The sequence below is a fragment of the Rhincodon typus genome, chromosome 8 (genome assembly GCF_021869965.1).
Source record: "Rhincodon typus isolate 14 chromosome 8, sRhiTyp1.1, whole genome shotgun sequence".
NCBI classification, from domain to species: domain Eukaryota; kingdom Metazoa; phylum Chordata; class Chondrichthyes; order Orectolobiformes; family Rhincodontidae; genus Rhincodon; species Rhincodon typus.
The window spans coordinates 26,570,824-26,583,920 of NC_063339.1; the positions used below are offsets into that span (position 1 = coordinate 26,570,824).

The window sequence follows — 13,097 nt, forward strand, 5'->3', positions numbered from 1 at the left end:
CGGGGATGGAGCCAGTAAAGGTGAGTGTAGGTGGGGAGTTAGGGAGGGGATAAGGTCAGTCCAGGGAGGACGGACAGGTCAAGGGGGCGGGATGAGGTTAGTAGGTAGGAGATGGGGGTGCGGCTTGAGGTGGCAGGAGGGGATAGGTGGGAGAAAGAACAGGTTAGGGAGGCGGGGACGAGCTGGACTGGTTTTGGGATGCGGTAGGGGGAGGGGAGATTTTGAAGCTTGTGAAATCCACATTGATACCATTGGGCTGCAGGGTTCCCAAGCGGAATATGAGTTGCTGTTCCTGCAACCTTCGGGTGGCATCATTGTGGCACTGCAGGAGGCCCAGGATGGACATGTCGTCTGAGGAATGGGAGGGGGAGTTGAAATGGTTCGCGACTGGGAGGTGCAGTTGTTTAGTGCGAACCGAGCGTAGGTGTTCCGCAAAGCGGTCCCCAAGCCTCCGCTTAGTTTCCCCGATGTAGAGGAGGCCACATCTGGAACAACGGATACAGTAGGAAGTGCTACACCTGCCCCTACACCTCCCCCTCACCCCCATCCCAGGCCCCAAGAAGACCTTCCACAACAAGCAGATGTTCACCTGCACATCTGCTAATGTGGTATACTGTATCCGCTGTTCCAGATGTGGCCTCCTCTACATCCGGGAAACTAAGCGGAGGCTTGGGGACCGCTTTGCAGAACATCTACACTCGGTTCGCAATAAACAACTGCACCTCCCAGTCGCGAACCATTTCAACTCCCCCTCCCATTCCGCAGACGACATGTCCATCCTGGGACTCCTGCAGTGCCACAACGATGCCACCCGAAGGTTGCAGGAACAGCACCTCATATTCTGCTTGGGAACCCTGCAGCCCAATGGTATCAATGTGAACTTCACAAGCTTCAAAATTTCCCCTCCCTTGACTGCATCCCAAAACCAGCCCAGCTCATCCCCGCCTCCCTAACCTGCCCTTCCTCCCACCTATCCCCTCCTCCCACCTCAAGCCCCACCCCCATCTCCTACCTACTAACCTCATCCCGCCCCCTTGACATGTCCGTCCTCCCTGGACTGACCTATCTCCTCCCTAACTCCCCACCTACACTCACCTTTACTGGCTCCATCCCCGCCTCTTTGACCTGTCTGTCTCCTCTCCACCTATCTTCTCCTTTATCCATCTTCTATCCGCCTCCCCCTCTCTCCTTATTTATTTCAGAACCCCCTTCCCCTCCCCTATTTCTGAAGAAGGGTCGAGGCCCAAAATGTCAGCTTTCCTGCTCCTCTGGTGCTGCTTGGCCTGCTGTGTTCATCCAGCTCTACACCTTGTTATCTAAAAATGAGAGGACACTGGTTTAAAGTGATTTGCAAAAGAAGCAAACACGAGGTGAGGAAAAGCTTTTTCATACAATAACTGGTTCAGTTCTGGAAGGCACTGCTTGGAGATATGGCAGAGGCAGATTCAACTGAGACATTCAAGAGGGTATTGTTTGATTATTTAAATAGAAGCAGCGTGCAAGGGTATGCGAGAAAGGTATGAGAATGGAATTAAGTCATAATGCTCATTTGGAGAGCTGATGCAGACACAACGGGCCAAATGGTTTCCTTCTGGGCCATAGCACTGCTGTGATTCTATAGTTTAAATATGGCACCAGAGGCTTAAATGCTGGGCATTTCCACCTCTTCAGCATTACTATCCCAGAAAAATGCACCCAACCACCCAACTAAATAATTCGTGAGGCAAAGAACAAAATATTGCATGAGCAAAGTTGCTGCAAGACATGAATATCACTCAGCAAAACTGAAACTAGGGGCATTTCAGCCTCAAAACTAGCCAACTTTTTCGAATATCATTTAATGATAAGGAATAATTTGGAATATTGCATGTTCACATTATTTGCAAACATTTTTATGCAGTGCAAAGATTCAAAGAGCAAAAAAAAATGTGGGTATTTAGATTGAGTTGTATTAACTGTTATTAGATAAACAACTTATTAATTGGATCTTAAGAATCCTCGAGCGGGACAGCACAGAAGGAGCCTTTTCTTTTGTGCTTGGCTCACTGGTTGAGCTTTCCAACTAACTCTACTTCACTGCTCTCTCTGTGTCCTGGAAATATTATGTTTTTCTTTCAAGTATATACCAAAGTCTCTTTTGAAAATGCATATTCATCATGCTGAATGAATTAACATGTATATACTTCAATTCAATCTTACACCGCTTTACATTTGAACTTGCTTTCACCAACATTTCCACCAGCGCATTCCACATCATGACAATTAGGTCAGGAGAAATAAGTTTTCTCTTGTCAATTCTGTTTTTTTAGGCAAGTGCCTCAAATTGTGTCCTCTAGTTACTAATCCTTCTACTACTGGAAGCAGTCACTCATTATTTATTCAAGGCCAAAATATTTCGATGGCGAGATAGCTGATTGGAGCAGCATAGGCTTGGGTTGAGCTTCAGGTCCACACAGGATCCCTGACACGGCTAACTTTATAGGATTTTCCCAGGAAATTGAACCTCCACTTAGCAATGCTGCTGATCTGGAACTCTCCCGTTAAAATCAGAGAGCTTGAGAGGGTAGGTTCTGACTCACTGAAGGTTCAAAGTTACCCCTGAACAGTTAGAGCATTACAAACCTACTGTACATCTTAGATAACGAGGAAACTGAACACCCAGCCCACCACTTACTCTCCCACTTACATCGAAACCATACACCCCTCCCCCATACTTCACTCCCACACCCATCTGATCCAATCCAATCGGAACCTACACCTGTGTCCACAACCCACCCTGTCAAACCCGACACCCCACTCAACATGACTGTGCCCGATTTAATGCATGAACACGACCCTTCCCCACTCCCCCTCCCTTGCAGCACCCCCCACCACCAACATACCTCCAAAGTAATCAAAATGCGCCCCCATGGCACCACTCACCCAACCATGTCATTGACCCTTAGCTCTCATTTACTTCCCTGGCACCCTACCTCGCAGGAGAAAGCATGCCCTCGTGGGAAGTGTAGGCCAAGTGTGAGGGAGAACGAGCCCTCATGGGGAAAGCAAAGTGTGGAGCAACCGCAGGCCCATGGCTATAGAAGGGCTGTAATATTGAACTTTTAACTTTATTTCTTTATTTTTCTACTTTACACTAAGAAGAACTGTAATGTTTAACTTCTAACTTATTTATTTTTCTAAGATTTTGTACCTAGGTATCTTTGTACATAAGATGGCGCTGAGAATGGCACCTTTGTACAGTTTTCACTGTATTCGTGTAATTGGGTACATGTAACGATAAACCTAATTCTAATTCTACCTCCCTCTACCACCTGGTGTCCTATCCACCTTGTCCACTCCTCATCCATATGGCACACAACCCCCTTATCTACCCACTTGCCACCCAACCCCCTCATTTACCCACATACTTACCTCTCCTCAGTCACTGTATAAGTAACTTTAGATCATTTAACTGCTGAAATATAGCAACAAGTGTCATAAAACTGGGGTATGCAATGGCCTGCAACGATGGTGCTGTTCTGAGTGATTTTTCCTGGTTTTCTTTGATGGATGCATTCAGGATAGGCTAGACTTAGTATCTTGGCTTGAAAAATCGCCACCAGGCAATCTTAAAGATGATTACCTCAGTTGTTGTATGTGGCGCAGGTCTGGCCAATTCCCCTAAACTGTGCCATTGCAGTCACCTAAGCCATCTTCCACTTCACCTGGAGGTCTAAGATGGACCATGTCCAGAGGGACACCATGTACAAAGCTCTGGGTAAGGTGGGGGGAAGAACATACCCAACGCTGCCCTCATTCTGATGGCCACCTTTTTGTGTGGCTGCATCAAGCTGTGTGAAGACCTTCGGTTTTACAAACACCAAGTGTCACTACGTACTGAGGCTCTACCTGTCCTGAGCGATGCGAAGGATGGGACTGGCCTTGTTGCCACGGAATGCTCCAAGTAGTTGGACCATTCCGAATCACCTGTCCCTTGTGGAGAAATTTGCCAAGAAAAACAGCTTTGACCACAAGTCCATCAGGAAGTGGTTAGCACATCACATCCTTGAGATCCTGTGGGAAAAGGAGAGGGCGGATCTTGTCGTGTGGTTCCCTAAGCAGACTCGTCAAAGTCACTTGGCAGAATGCCTCATCACCAGAATTTTCCAACATGCACCAAAACATTGCTTGGCTGGTGGTGAGGAAGGCACTACCTGTGAGAGCCTTCATGCACCCAATCGGTTGGCACCACCGCACGCTGCCCTCAAAGCTGATGTTGGGGGGAGGTTGAGACTGTCACACATCCCCTTCTGGAATGTTCCTTTGTAAAGTAAGTCTGGAAAAAGATGCAGTGGTTTTTGTCAAGGTTCGTCCCAAGGAATTCCGTGATGCAGGACTCTGTGCTCCATGTTCTGTTCCATGAGACACACACTGAGACAAATATCAACTGCACCTGGAGGACCATCAACTCTTTAGTCTGCCCAAAACTTGTTGGTCATCCAGAACAACGAAGTGACCTCAATTGCATATTACAAACTGGCACGTTTCAAGGTCCAGGACTACATGCTGAGGGATGCATTAAAACTTGGGGCACCTGCCACCAAGGCACAGTGAGGAAAGACCACTGTCTGAGGTCCTTCTGTCAAAGTTAAATTGGGGTCCATTCAGTTAGCAGACCTTCTCGGTGCCTCAAATTATGTAAACATAATCTTGTTCAAGTAAGGGATGCTTTAATTTGTTTGGATAGAGTCAAACTCCAATGTTTGTTTCCTTGATATGCCACCGTACAGAACTGAACTGCATTTCTGACTATGTATATATATAAAGATTTTTTTTTACAAATGAAGTATATTTTGAAATTTTTTTAAAAATTGGTTCTCACATCGGCTATGATATCCGGCTTTTTCCTTTTCCTGCTGAAAATGTTCAGAACTACCTTTAGGGAGGCAACAAACTATGTGGGATTCATATCATTGGTTTCAGGAATGTCTGTCTATCCCCTACGACCACGGTATTTCTACACATTTCTGTGTACAGCCATTTGCCCCATGCTACCAAGCTACGTATCATGCAACCCTTCTAAGGTACCTTCACCTTCCTTGGTATAAAACACTATATTCAAATCAGTTTCAGAATGCCACACTCCCGAAGAATTCCTTCACTGCCTGCCTCTTCCTACCTTTTCAAATGGCTGCTATCACCCTGAACTCTCTACAGATCCAGGGTAACTATCTCCTGGAATCTACAATCCAGAACATTCTCAATCTCTCATATGCCCTGCAGTGATTCTGCTCTCTTCAAGCAACAGTTCTCAGCTGTCCCATGATATAAATTTTAAACTTTAAATTTCAAGAGTGCTCTTACTTCAATTTATTATTTAAGTTATTAATTCAATTTGGAACCCTTTAATGTTAGTGTCCTCAACTTATTAATTTTAATATTACCCCTCAGATCCAAATAGTTACTCTGATTATCTATATGGCATATTCACTTGTTTATTCTTCTGTTGAGCTACTCAGTATTCACTTCCCCCTCTGCACCGAACTATCAATCTCCCAAATTCCCATGAAAATTGTTAGCAGATTCTCCCAACTGTACACAGTTGACAATAATAAAGGTTATAAGTAGATTTGTAATGAAAAGAGTCAGTAGATGTGAAGCTGGAAAAGCACAGCAGGTCAGACAGTATCCGAGGAGCAGGAAAGTCAATGTTTCCGGCCGAAACACTTCATCAGGGCTGGGCAGGGGGAGGGGAGCCCAGAAGTAAATAGGGGGAGGAGGTGCAGCTGGGGGAAGGGTAGGTGGGATGGTTAGGTGGATGCAGGTAGGGCTTTATTGTAATTGGTCATTGGGAAGGGTGGAGCAGATAGGTGAGTAGGAAGATGGACAGGGTAGGTCAAGTCAGGGAGGCATGGAGGAGGGGGAAGGGCTGGACATGGGATAAGGCTGGGGGTGGAGGGATTTTGAAGCTGGTGAAGTCAATATTGAGACCACTGGACTGTAAGCTCCCAAGGCGGAATATCAGGTGTTGTTCCTCCAGCTTAGGTTGGCACAATGTATCTTTGAGCAAAACTGGAATGTACAATCTAATCCTATAATGATCTACTGCCCCAATTGTTCCTTCTATAAGTTTTACCCCGATTATTTAATTCCATTGAGAGATTGGGAAAAAATATCCATGGCCTGTGGCAATGCAGATTATATTTTGCCCACTGAGGAGTGCTCTTTTCAGGTCCCATCTTTTGTTCTTGACTTGACTGTAGGCTGCAGAAAGATATCGACAGACAGTCCAGTAGGTTGAAGATTGGCAAAAGGAGTTCAATTAGAAGAAATGTGCAGTAATTAATTTGGAAGAGACTAACAAGGGAAAAGAATAAACAACAAATGGCAGGATGTGAAATCTTCAGTGAACTGGATAGATAGATAAGGTGGTCAGAAATTCATGCAGGATCCTTGCCTGCATTAGTCGAAGCAAAAAGTCGGATGCGACACTGCAACTGAATAAAACACTAAATAGGCCATAGTATTGAAATAAATTTTTAATTGTTTAAAACATATATGATTTTAATCATTTTGTTGCATAGTATGAGGGTGATAATTAACCACATATCCCACATCAAAGCATATGTAGAAATGCTGAGATACAACAAAATGAAAGAAAGGCATGATGAATTTCCAATATCAGTTTGTTGGAAGAATGAGACTTAAAAGTAATTCTCAGTTATCCCTGCAAGGGATAGAAAGGTAAGTCTACTATTGAACTTTTTGGTCATGTAAAGGCTGAGCCCAAACACTAACCTTATTAGCTTCTTCACTCTATCCCATTCGGTCTTCTACTTGACAAACAAGCTATTCGACTGTCCAGTCTAAATCTCCCACCACCTTCGAATGGTCAGGTGCTTGATGCAGTTTCTTGGTTACTGTGAAAAGAAGAAGAGTCTGATAGCTTCCAATTTCTAACATTTGGACAGTCAATGCTCAGATCTGTCATACTGAGCTACATGAAGGAGATATTAAGGTAGATCACCAAAAGGTTTGCCAAAGGAGTAAGTTTTAAAGAGTATCGTAAAAGAAAGAAAGTGAGGCAGAAAAGTGCTAAGTTTAGGAAGGAAATTTCAAACCTTAGGGCAGAGTCTGCAGAAGGAACTGTCATGTTTGCAGCAGTAATTAAAACCAACAACCAAGACGTCAAAACTAAGAGAGTACAGATATCTTGGTGGATTCTGGGGTTGGAAGAGATAACAGGGATTGGGAAGACTGAGGGAAGGGAGGGATGTAAATCCAAGGACAAGAATTTTAAAACAATGAGAACGGAACCAGGCAAAAGCAATCTCCACCTAATTAGCTGATGAAGCTGAGGTGTTGGAGGTGGACAGTGTAATCAATCACATCAAAGGATGCAGATAGGTTGTTAAGGGCTACAAGTAATACTTCTGACGAAGGGTCATTGGACTCAAAACTTTAACTATTTTTCTCTCAACAGATGCTGCCAGACCTGCCGTGTTTCTCCAGAACTCTGTTTTTGTTTCAGATTTCCAGCAATTGCAACGCTGTGTGTCTATGTAAGCAATAGTTTACTACTGTCAGTCACCGAGGAAGTTACTTGTGACCTTGGTAACAGAAGTTTTGATATTGTGACAGGGGCATAAACCAGATTGGCGGGATGCAGACATCAAGTTCAAGTAAGATTTGCACAAACACGGGTGGTGACATTATAATCGTGAACTATGGAGAGGTAAGGGTGTTTAGAGGCGGAGGTGTAGTTTGACAGAATGGTGAGGATGGTGACAGAATACAGTTTTTGAGAAGGGCAATGGTGGGTATGAAGAAGAGGAGGCACATAACTTGCGGAGAACCACTGATCATATCAGCTAACCTGGGAAACAGGAATGGAAGTTGGGTCATCATTGCAGTCAATTTGATTATCTTTCTTAATTAATTCTTTTCAAGGATTTTAAGGATCATACCAGGAAAGACACAGCTAATGCATGATATAATCCAAATCCATCTTACTTACCCGCCACACAAACAGAAAGAATTAAAGAAACTCAGCAGGTCTGGCAGTACCTATATAAAGACAGAGACAGACAGACCAGAAGTAACATTTTGATTCCAGTGACCCATCCGCAGAGCATCTCTGTTGTGAAGAAAGGTCACTGGACTTGAAACTTGACCTCTGCTCTAGCACTTTCTGCATAGGTATCAGATTTCCAGCATTTGGACTTCTTTGTTTTTATTTTTAATCTACGGCAGTTTGTGTCTGGACTACATATTATTTTCTACAGTCAAAACAAATAGGCAATAAGCTTGAATGAATAAGCAATCAAGTTAAGTCACTGTAGGTGGCAGCAGATCTGTTGATACAGATCAAAATCCATGAAGATCTGCAAGCAATTCACATTTCAGATTAATAGAGCACATCAATCTTGTCAGAAGTATTCAGATTATTAATTATTGGCATTACACAAGGTTACCACTTTGAATAGACAGTCCCAATTTCAGCTCACCCACCCCATTTATCAATAAATTGTTTCAGAAATGTTACATGTTCTATTTGTGACATTGTCTGGCTCTCACTAACAGGTGCAGATCCACAGATTTGCAACATGTTGCTCGGAACTACAACCTACAATTTAAACAACTGTCACCTGGTATATTATCTTGCAAAGCAATGCACCAGGTAAATAAAATCCACCAGTTGGTCATGTGATTACTTCATTTTTGATTTAATTAATTTTTGGACCATGGTTGAACATTTTCAAAGCAATAATGAAAATTTATTTGATTGACAACACTGCCAGTTTTTTTTTCAAGTGACACAAAGTTAACAATTTGACAACTGCCTGTACTTAGTAAGATCCCTGTGCTTGTTTCACAGACTGACTACTGAGCAGGTTAGAATTACCCACTGAACTCAAATTACCACTGTCATGTAATCCCAATATAAAATCCATGTGGTTTTTAATTGAGATTAACACATTTCTCTAATACATTAGAAAACATGAAAAACTTGCAACTTTGGTTCCTTACCATGCACACAATGCAGCTACTGTAAAAGAGTGATGCCAGTGAGAGTAGCAGTCCCTGGAGAGATATACTTAAACTGCTTTATCAGATTTAAAAGTGAACATAAGACACCATCAGCTAAAGTTACTAGAGAAACAGGCATAGTGATAAATCTCCCATTGTATTTACTCAAAAGTGATTCTCGTTGGAAACAATATCCTTCCATTTATGAACAAAGTACAGAGAACACACATTTTTAAAAGACAACCTGAAAGCATCCTAGAGGTTGCAGTGAAGAAAGACCCAAGCCATCAAGGGTAAAATTTTCTAATCAGCCTTCTGACTGTCTGTAAATCTCTGCTGTATATATGGAACTGAGAGATAAAGTCCTAAACATGACCCTACCAAAAGGCAATTATGATATCCAAATTACGGCTGAAGACATGAGCGTGTATTCACCTTTCTGTCTGTATCTGGATTCTTTCTGTTGTGCATCTGTATGGTGACTGCCTTCTGCCTCTAGCTGTCTTTTGTTCTTTACAGGAGTTGCTTCTTTGTTGGTCGTTTCTTTGACCCTCCTGCAGAACTTTTTTGTGCCCCTGGCTGCATAGCTTTTTACCTATCCTTTCCATTGGCAGTGCTTCCAGGTCAAGGGTTTGCAGGTCACATAAACCAGTGCTTCTTCTTACCCAAGAAAACTATAATTGATGAAAACTCTTAAATCTTTTTGAAATATTCCTATGAACAGTTACAGATTCTGCAGCTACTTTAAATAAATTAAACTTTTTCCTTCCTACAGAGTTTCCAGATCAAAAGGCCATCACACATCACAGGTGACACCGGTGAGTTTCACTCACAACTGTACAGCTGAAATAAACAACTTGTTTAGCAGCAGATAGGAGACTTATCCCTCATAACCATTGCCCACTGTAGCATTAACACAATGCATCATCATCTTTCACTCATTTAGAGTAATGCAGCAGTATAACATTAATAAAAATATACATGCAGTTAAGTGCCAAAATTAGGAAACAGAAATAGTTAAATGAATTTTATTGAATGTCAACTTTATTTCTTATTTGGGTTCCTACAAGACCTCCTATTATTAATTATCTGACTCTGAAGGGGCAAGTGAATAGTCCAACTAATGGCAGCAAACTTTCATCTCAGTGAGAATTTCATTAAAGCTGTGAGTTTCATCTTGGTAAGTTATAATGCCTTCCTTCAAAGATCTACCATTTGGATTCCGTGTTGAACGGAATCCACCCTGCAAGCACTACTTAGAGGCTTTTGTTATTCATTCTCAAGGTATAAGCATCACTGGCAAGGCCAATACTTACTGTCCATCCCTAAATGCCCTTGAGAATGTGGTGATGCGTAACTTGCTTGAATACAGCCAAATGGTTTGCTCAGCCATTTCAGTTTCAACCATATTGCTGTGGGAATTGAGTCACATGTAGGCAAGACTGACTAAGGATGGCAGATTTCCTTCTCTAGAGGACACAAGTGAAGTAGATTTTTTTGACCAGCTGGTAGTTTCACAGTCATCACTGCTGCTGGTAGCTTCACAATTCAAGAAAGTGCCATGGTGGTATTTGAGCAGCCATCATCCAGACCCTGGATTACTAGCCCAAAATCTTAACAACTGTGATCCATCTTGCCAGAAAGCCATGGAGTTCTTTGAAACAAATAATAATAATTGAAATGTATGTGCAATCAATAGCTGCTACATATAATCAGTGGAATTGTTGTCCATGTCAATGTTACATAGCCATCATGCGGAATCAGTGAACTTAAAAGTACCACCAGCAAGGTCCTGCTATGCTGATGAAAAACAGCCTCCAGGAATTTGTGAGAATGGAGCACAAGCACTAAAAGAAACATCTCACCTTAGGCTTCAACTATTCTTTTGGCCTGTGGTACAAATAGAGCCACTTTAAGTTATGGGGATTCCTCTTTGCCTGCATTCTTCCACATCTTCCAAGATGAAGAAATTACTATTTCCTATCCCCTCCTGCTTGAGATTGCTATTATTTTCTCCGTTCCTTTCAGCAACTGAAATATGGTAACCATTGATACAAATACAAATCTCCAATCCCAAGTTCTTGTCTTATTTCTCTGGTGCAATATTTGCCCCACTTTACCCCACCCCAAAATCACGTCATTCATCATCAGCTCATCTCCAAAGTCACAGCAACCATTTGACAAAGTAATGAATACGTAACACCATAAACCCATGGTTTACACTAGAAGCCTATCACCAACAAGAGGCTGCAATGTGGGATTATTTCTAGTATTTGATTCTCAGACCATTGGCAACAGTTTGTCTCAGTCTCCTGCAAAAAACCTGATGCCATGTCCTTAAACCAATGCCCCATCTGCCTATTCAAGTAGGCATAAATGATCCCACAGTGTAATCTCAAACACCAGTGCAGTTATCCCCCATGTCCTGGCCAATATATATTCCTCAATCAACATGACAAAAACAAATTACCTGGTCATTATCACAGTGTCAACCATATTCACAATAATAAAAATGTTTACAGAAATATAGATGTTAGTGACTCCAACACAACCAAAGTAAAAGTTAACACCTGGAGTCCTATAACTTCATCTCTCCGCTTGGAGAGTACTGGCTATCGGCTACATCATATGAGCAGTAACCAGCTTCCCAGCCCCCAGGCTTCAGATACAGCGTGGCTGATTGGACAGTATAAGAGAATCTTCAAGCTCAAAGCTGATTTTGCGTTGACATGACTCGATTATCTCGCCACCAGCTTGTATGCTACTTCACCGATCACTTCTCACTATTAATTGATAGACTCTTTTGTAACTCATCTGATTGCAACTAAAAGCGCATTTGAAAGCAGGTTTCAATGTCGATAGTACAAGACTTTCAACACCTAAACGCCAATTAATTTCTTTTAAAAGTTGCGGAAAATTAAATTAATAAATCGGAATCATATGCAAGAAAAAATACAGATCAAAACCACCCGTTCTTAAAAAGAAAGCCGTAAAACCACATTTTAGGAGACAAAGGCGAAAAGTAAACAGAAATCAACATGGCAGAAATATTCAATTTATTCATTCAAATAAATTGAAAGTATGTGGATTCTACTGCACTCCCGCTTTGATCAAAAAGTTGCTTGAAAATGCACCGACGCTCGAATTGATTTTTTTTAAGCCGATATAGTTGTCAGTCAATTTCTTCGAAATTGGAATTTAAAAATGTGTCTGCACTAATTGAGGTAACCGGTCTACAAATAGAAAAGAAAACCCTCTGTTACAGTCATTTCTTCCCCACCTCCGAAAATAAACAGCACTTACCTTACGAGAGCCGAAAGATCCGGCTGAGAACATGAACGAGCAGAGCTGGAAATTAGTCCGGGGCTGGAAAGGACGGCACGGAGTGGGTTTGACTCGCCGTCAGACCCAGATGGACAGCCCAGGGAGAGAACTGAAGTACTAAATCAAAACCCCGCAATCACAATCTCACTCCGATACGTGGCCCGAGTCCCAAAAGTACAAACAACCCTCTGGGGTTAAAAAAAAGACCCTGCTATTTGGAAACAAATTAGCCCGTGAGATTGATGATGGACCAAACCAAACGGGTTCAGCAGCTGAAGTCCCATCCAAGTGCAGCAAACTGAGCAACTTTCCGGCGTTTTCCCACCCGCCCGCCCTCTTCCCCTTCACTTGTTCATTCAATCATTAGAGTTAGTTATTCTGAGCGGGCACATAAAACCACCCCACACCTCCCCATCTCGTCGTGAACGACACTCGATCCTGGGGCAGGGAGAGGCAGGTGGGAGCAGACACAACAACATTCCCATTACCCAATCCCCGCACCCCCTCAACCACCAACACACACCTTTCTCCAAAACAAAATCCAAAGTTGGGGGTCGGACGGTGGGAGAGGGAGAGTCGGTGGGGACGGGATCCCACTCTGTTCTACTGCCGACACAGCCAGCGCCGTTACTGCCACCGGTGGGGGAGGGAGAGGGGGGAAATGTCCAAGGGGCTGCTCCCGTACAGACAGTCGGGACAGCATCTCCCCCCACCCCTCACACACCCACCCCTTCACCCCTCCTCACATCCCCACACCGCCCTCA

General features: G+C 43.1%; 1 long non-coding RNA gene across 2 annotated transcripts in view; it reads right to left on the reverse strand.

The window, feature by feature from the left end:
• Window positions 1–12,981, reverse strand: part of LOC109916454 — a 387,714-nt gene extending 374,733 nt beyond the window's left edge. The window contains exons 1-3 of one of the 2 annotated variants that reach the window (XR_007262650.1): window positions 12,857–12,981; window positions 12,313–12,450; window positions 6,778–6,899 (exon numbers count right to left, since the gene is read on the reverse strand). This is a non-coding gene — a long non-coding RNA (uncharacterized LOC109916454). Of the gene's footprint in view, window positions 1–6,777; window positions 6,900–12,312; window positions 12,617–12,856 lie in introns of those variants that run through there. The other variant, XR_007262649.1, reaches the window with a different exon arrangement.
• Window positions 12,982–13,097: the final 116 nt, after the last annotated feature.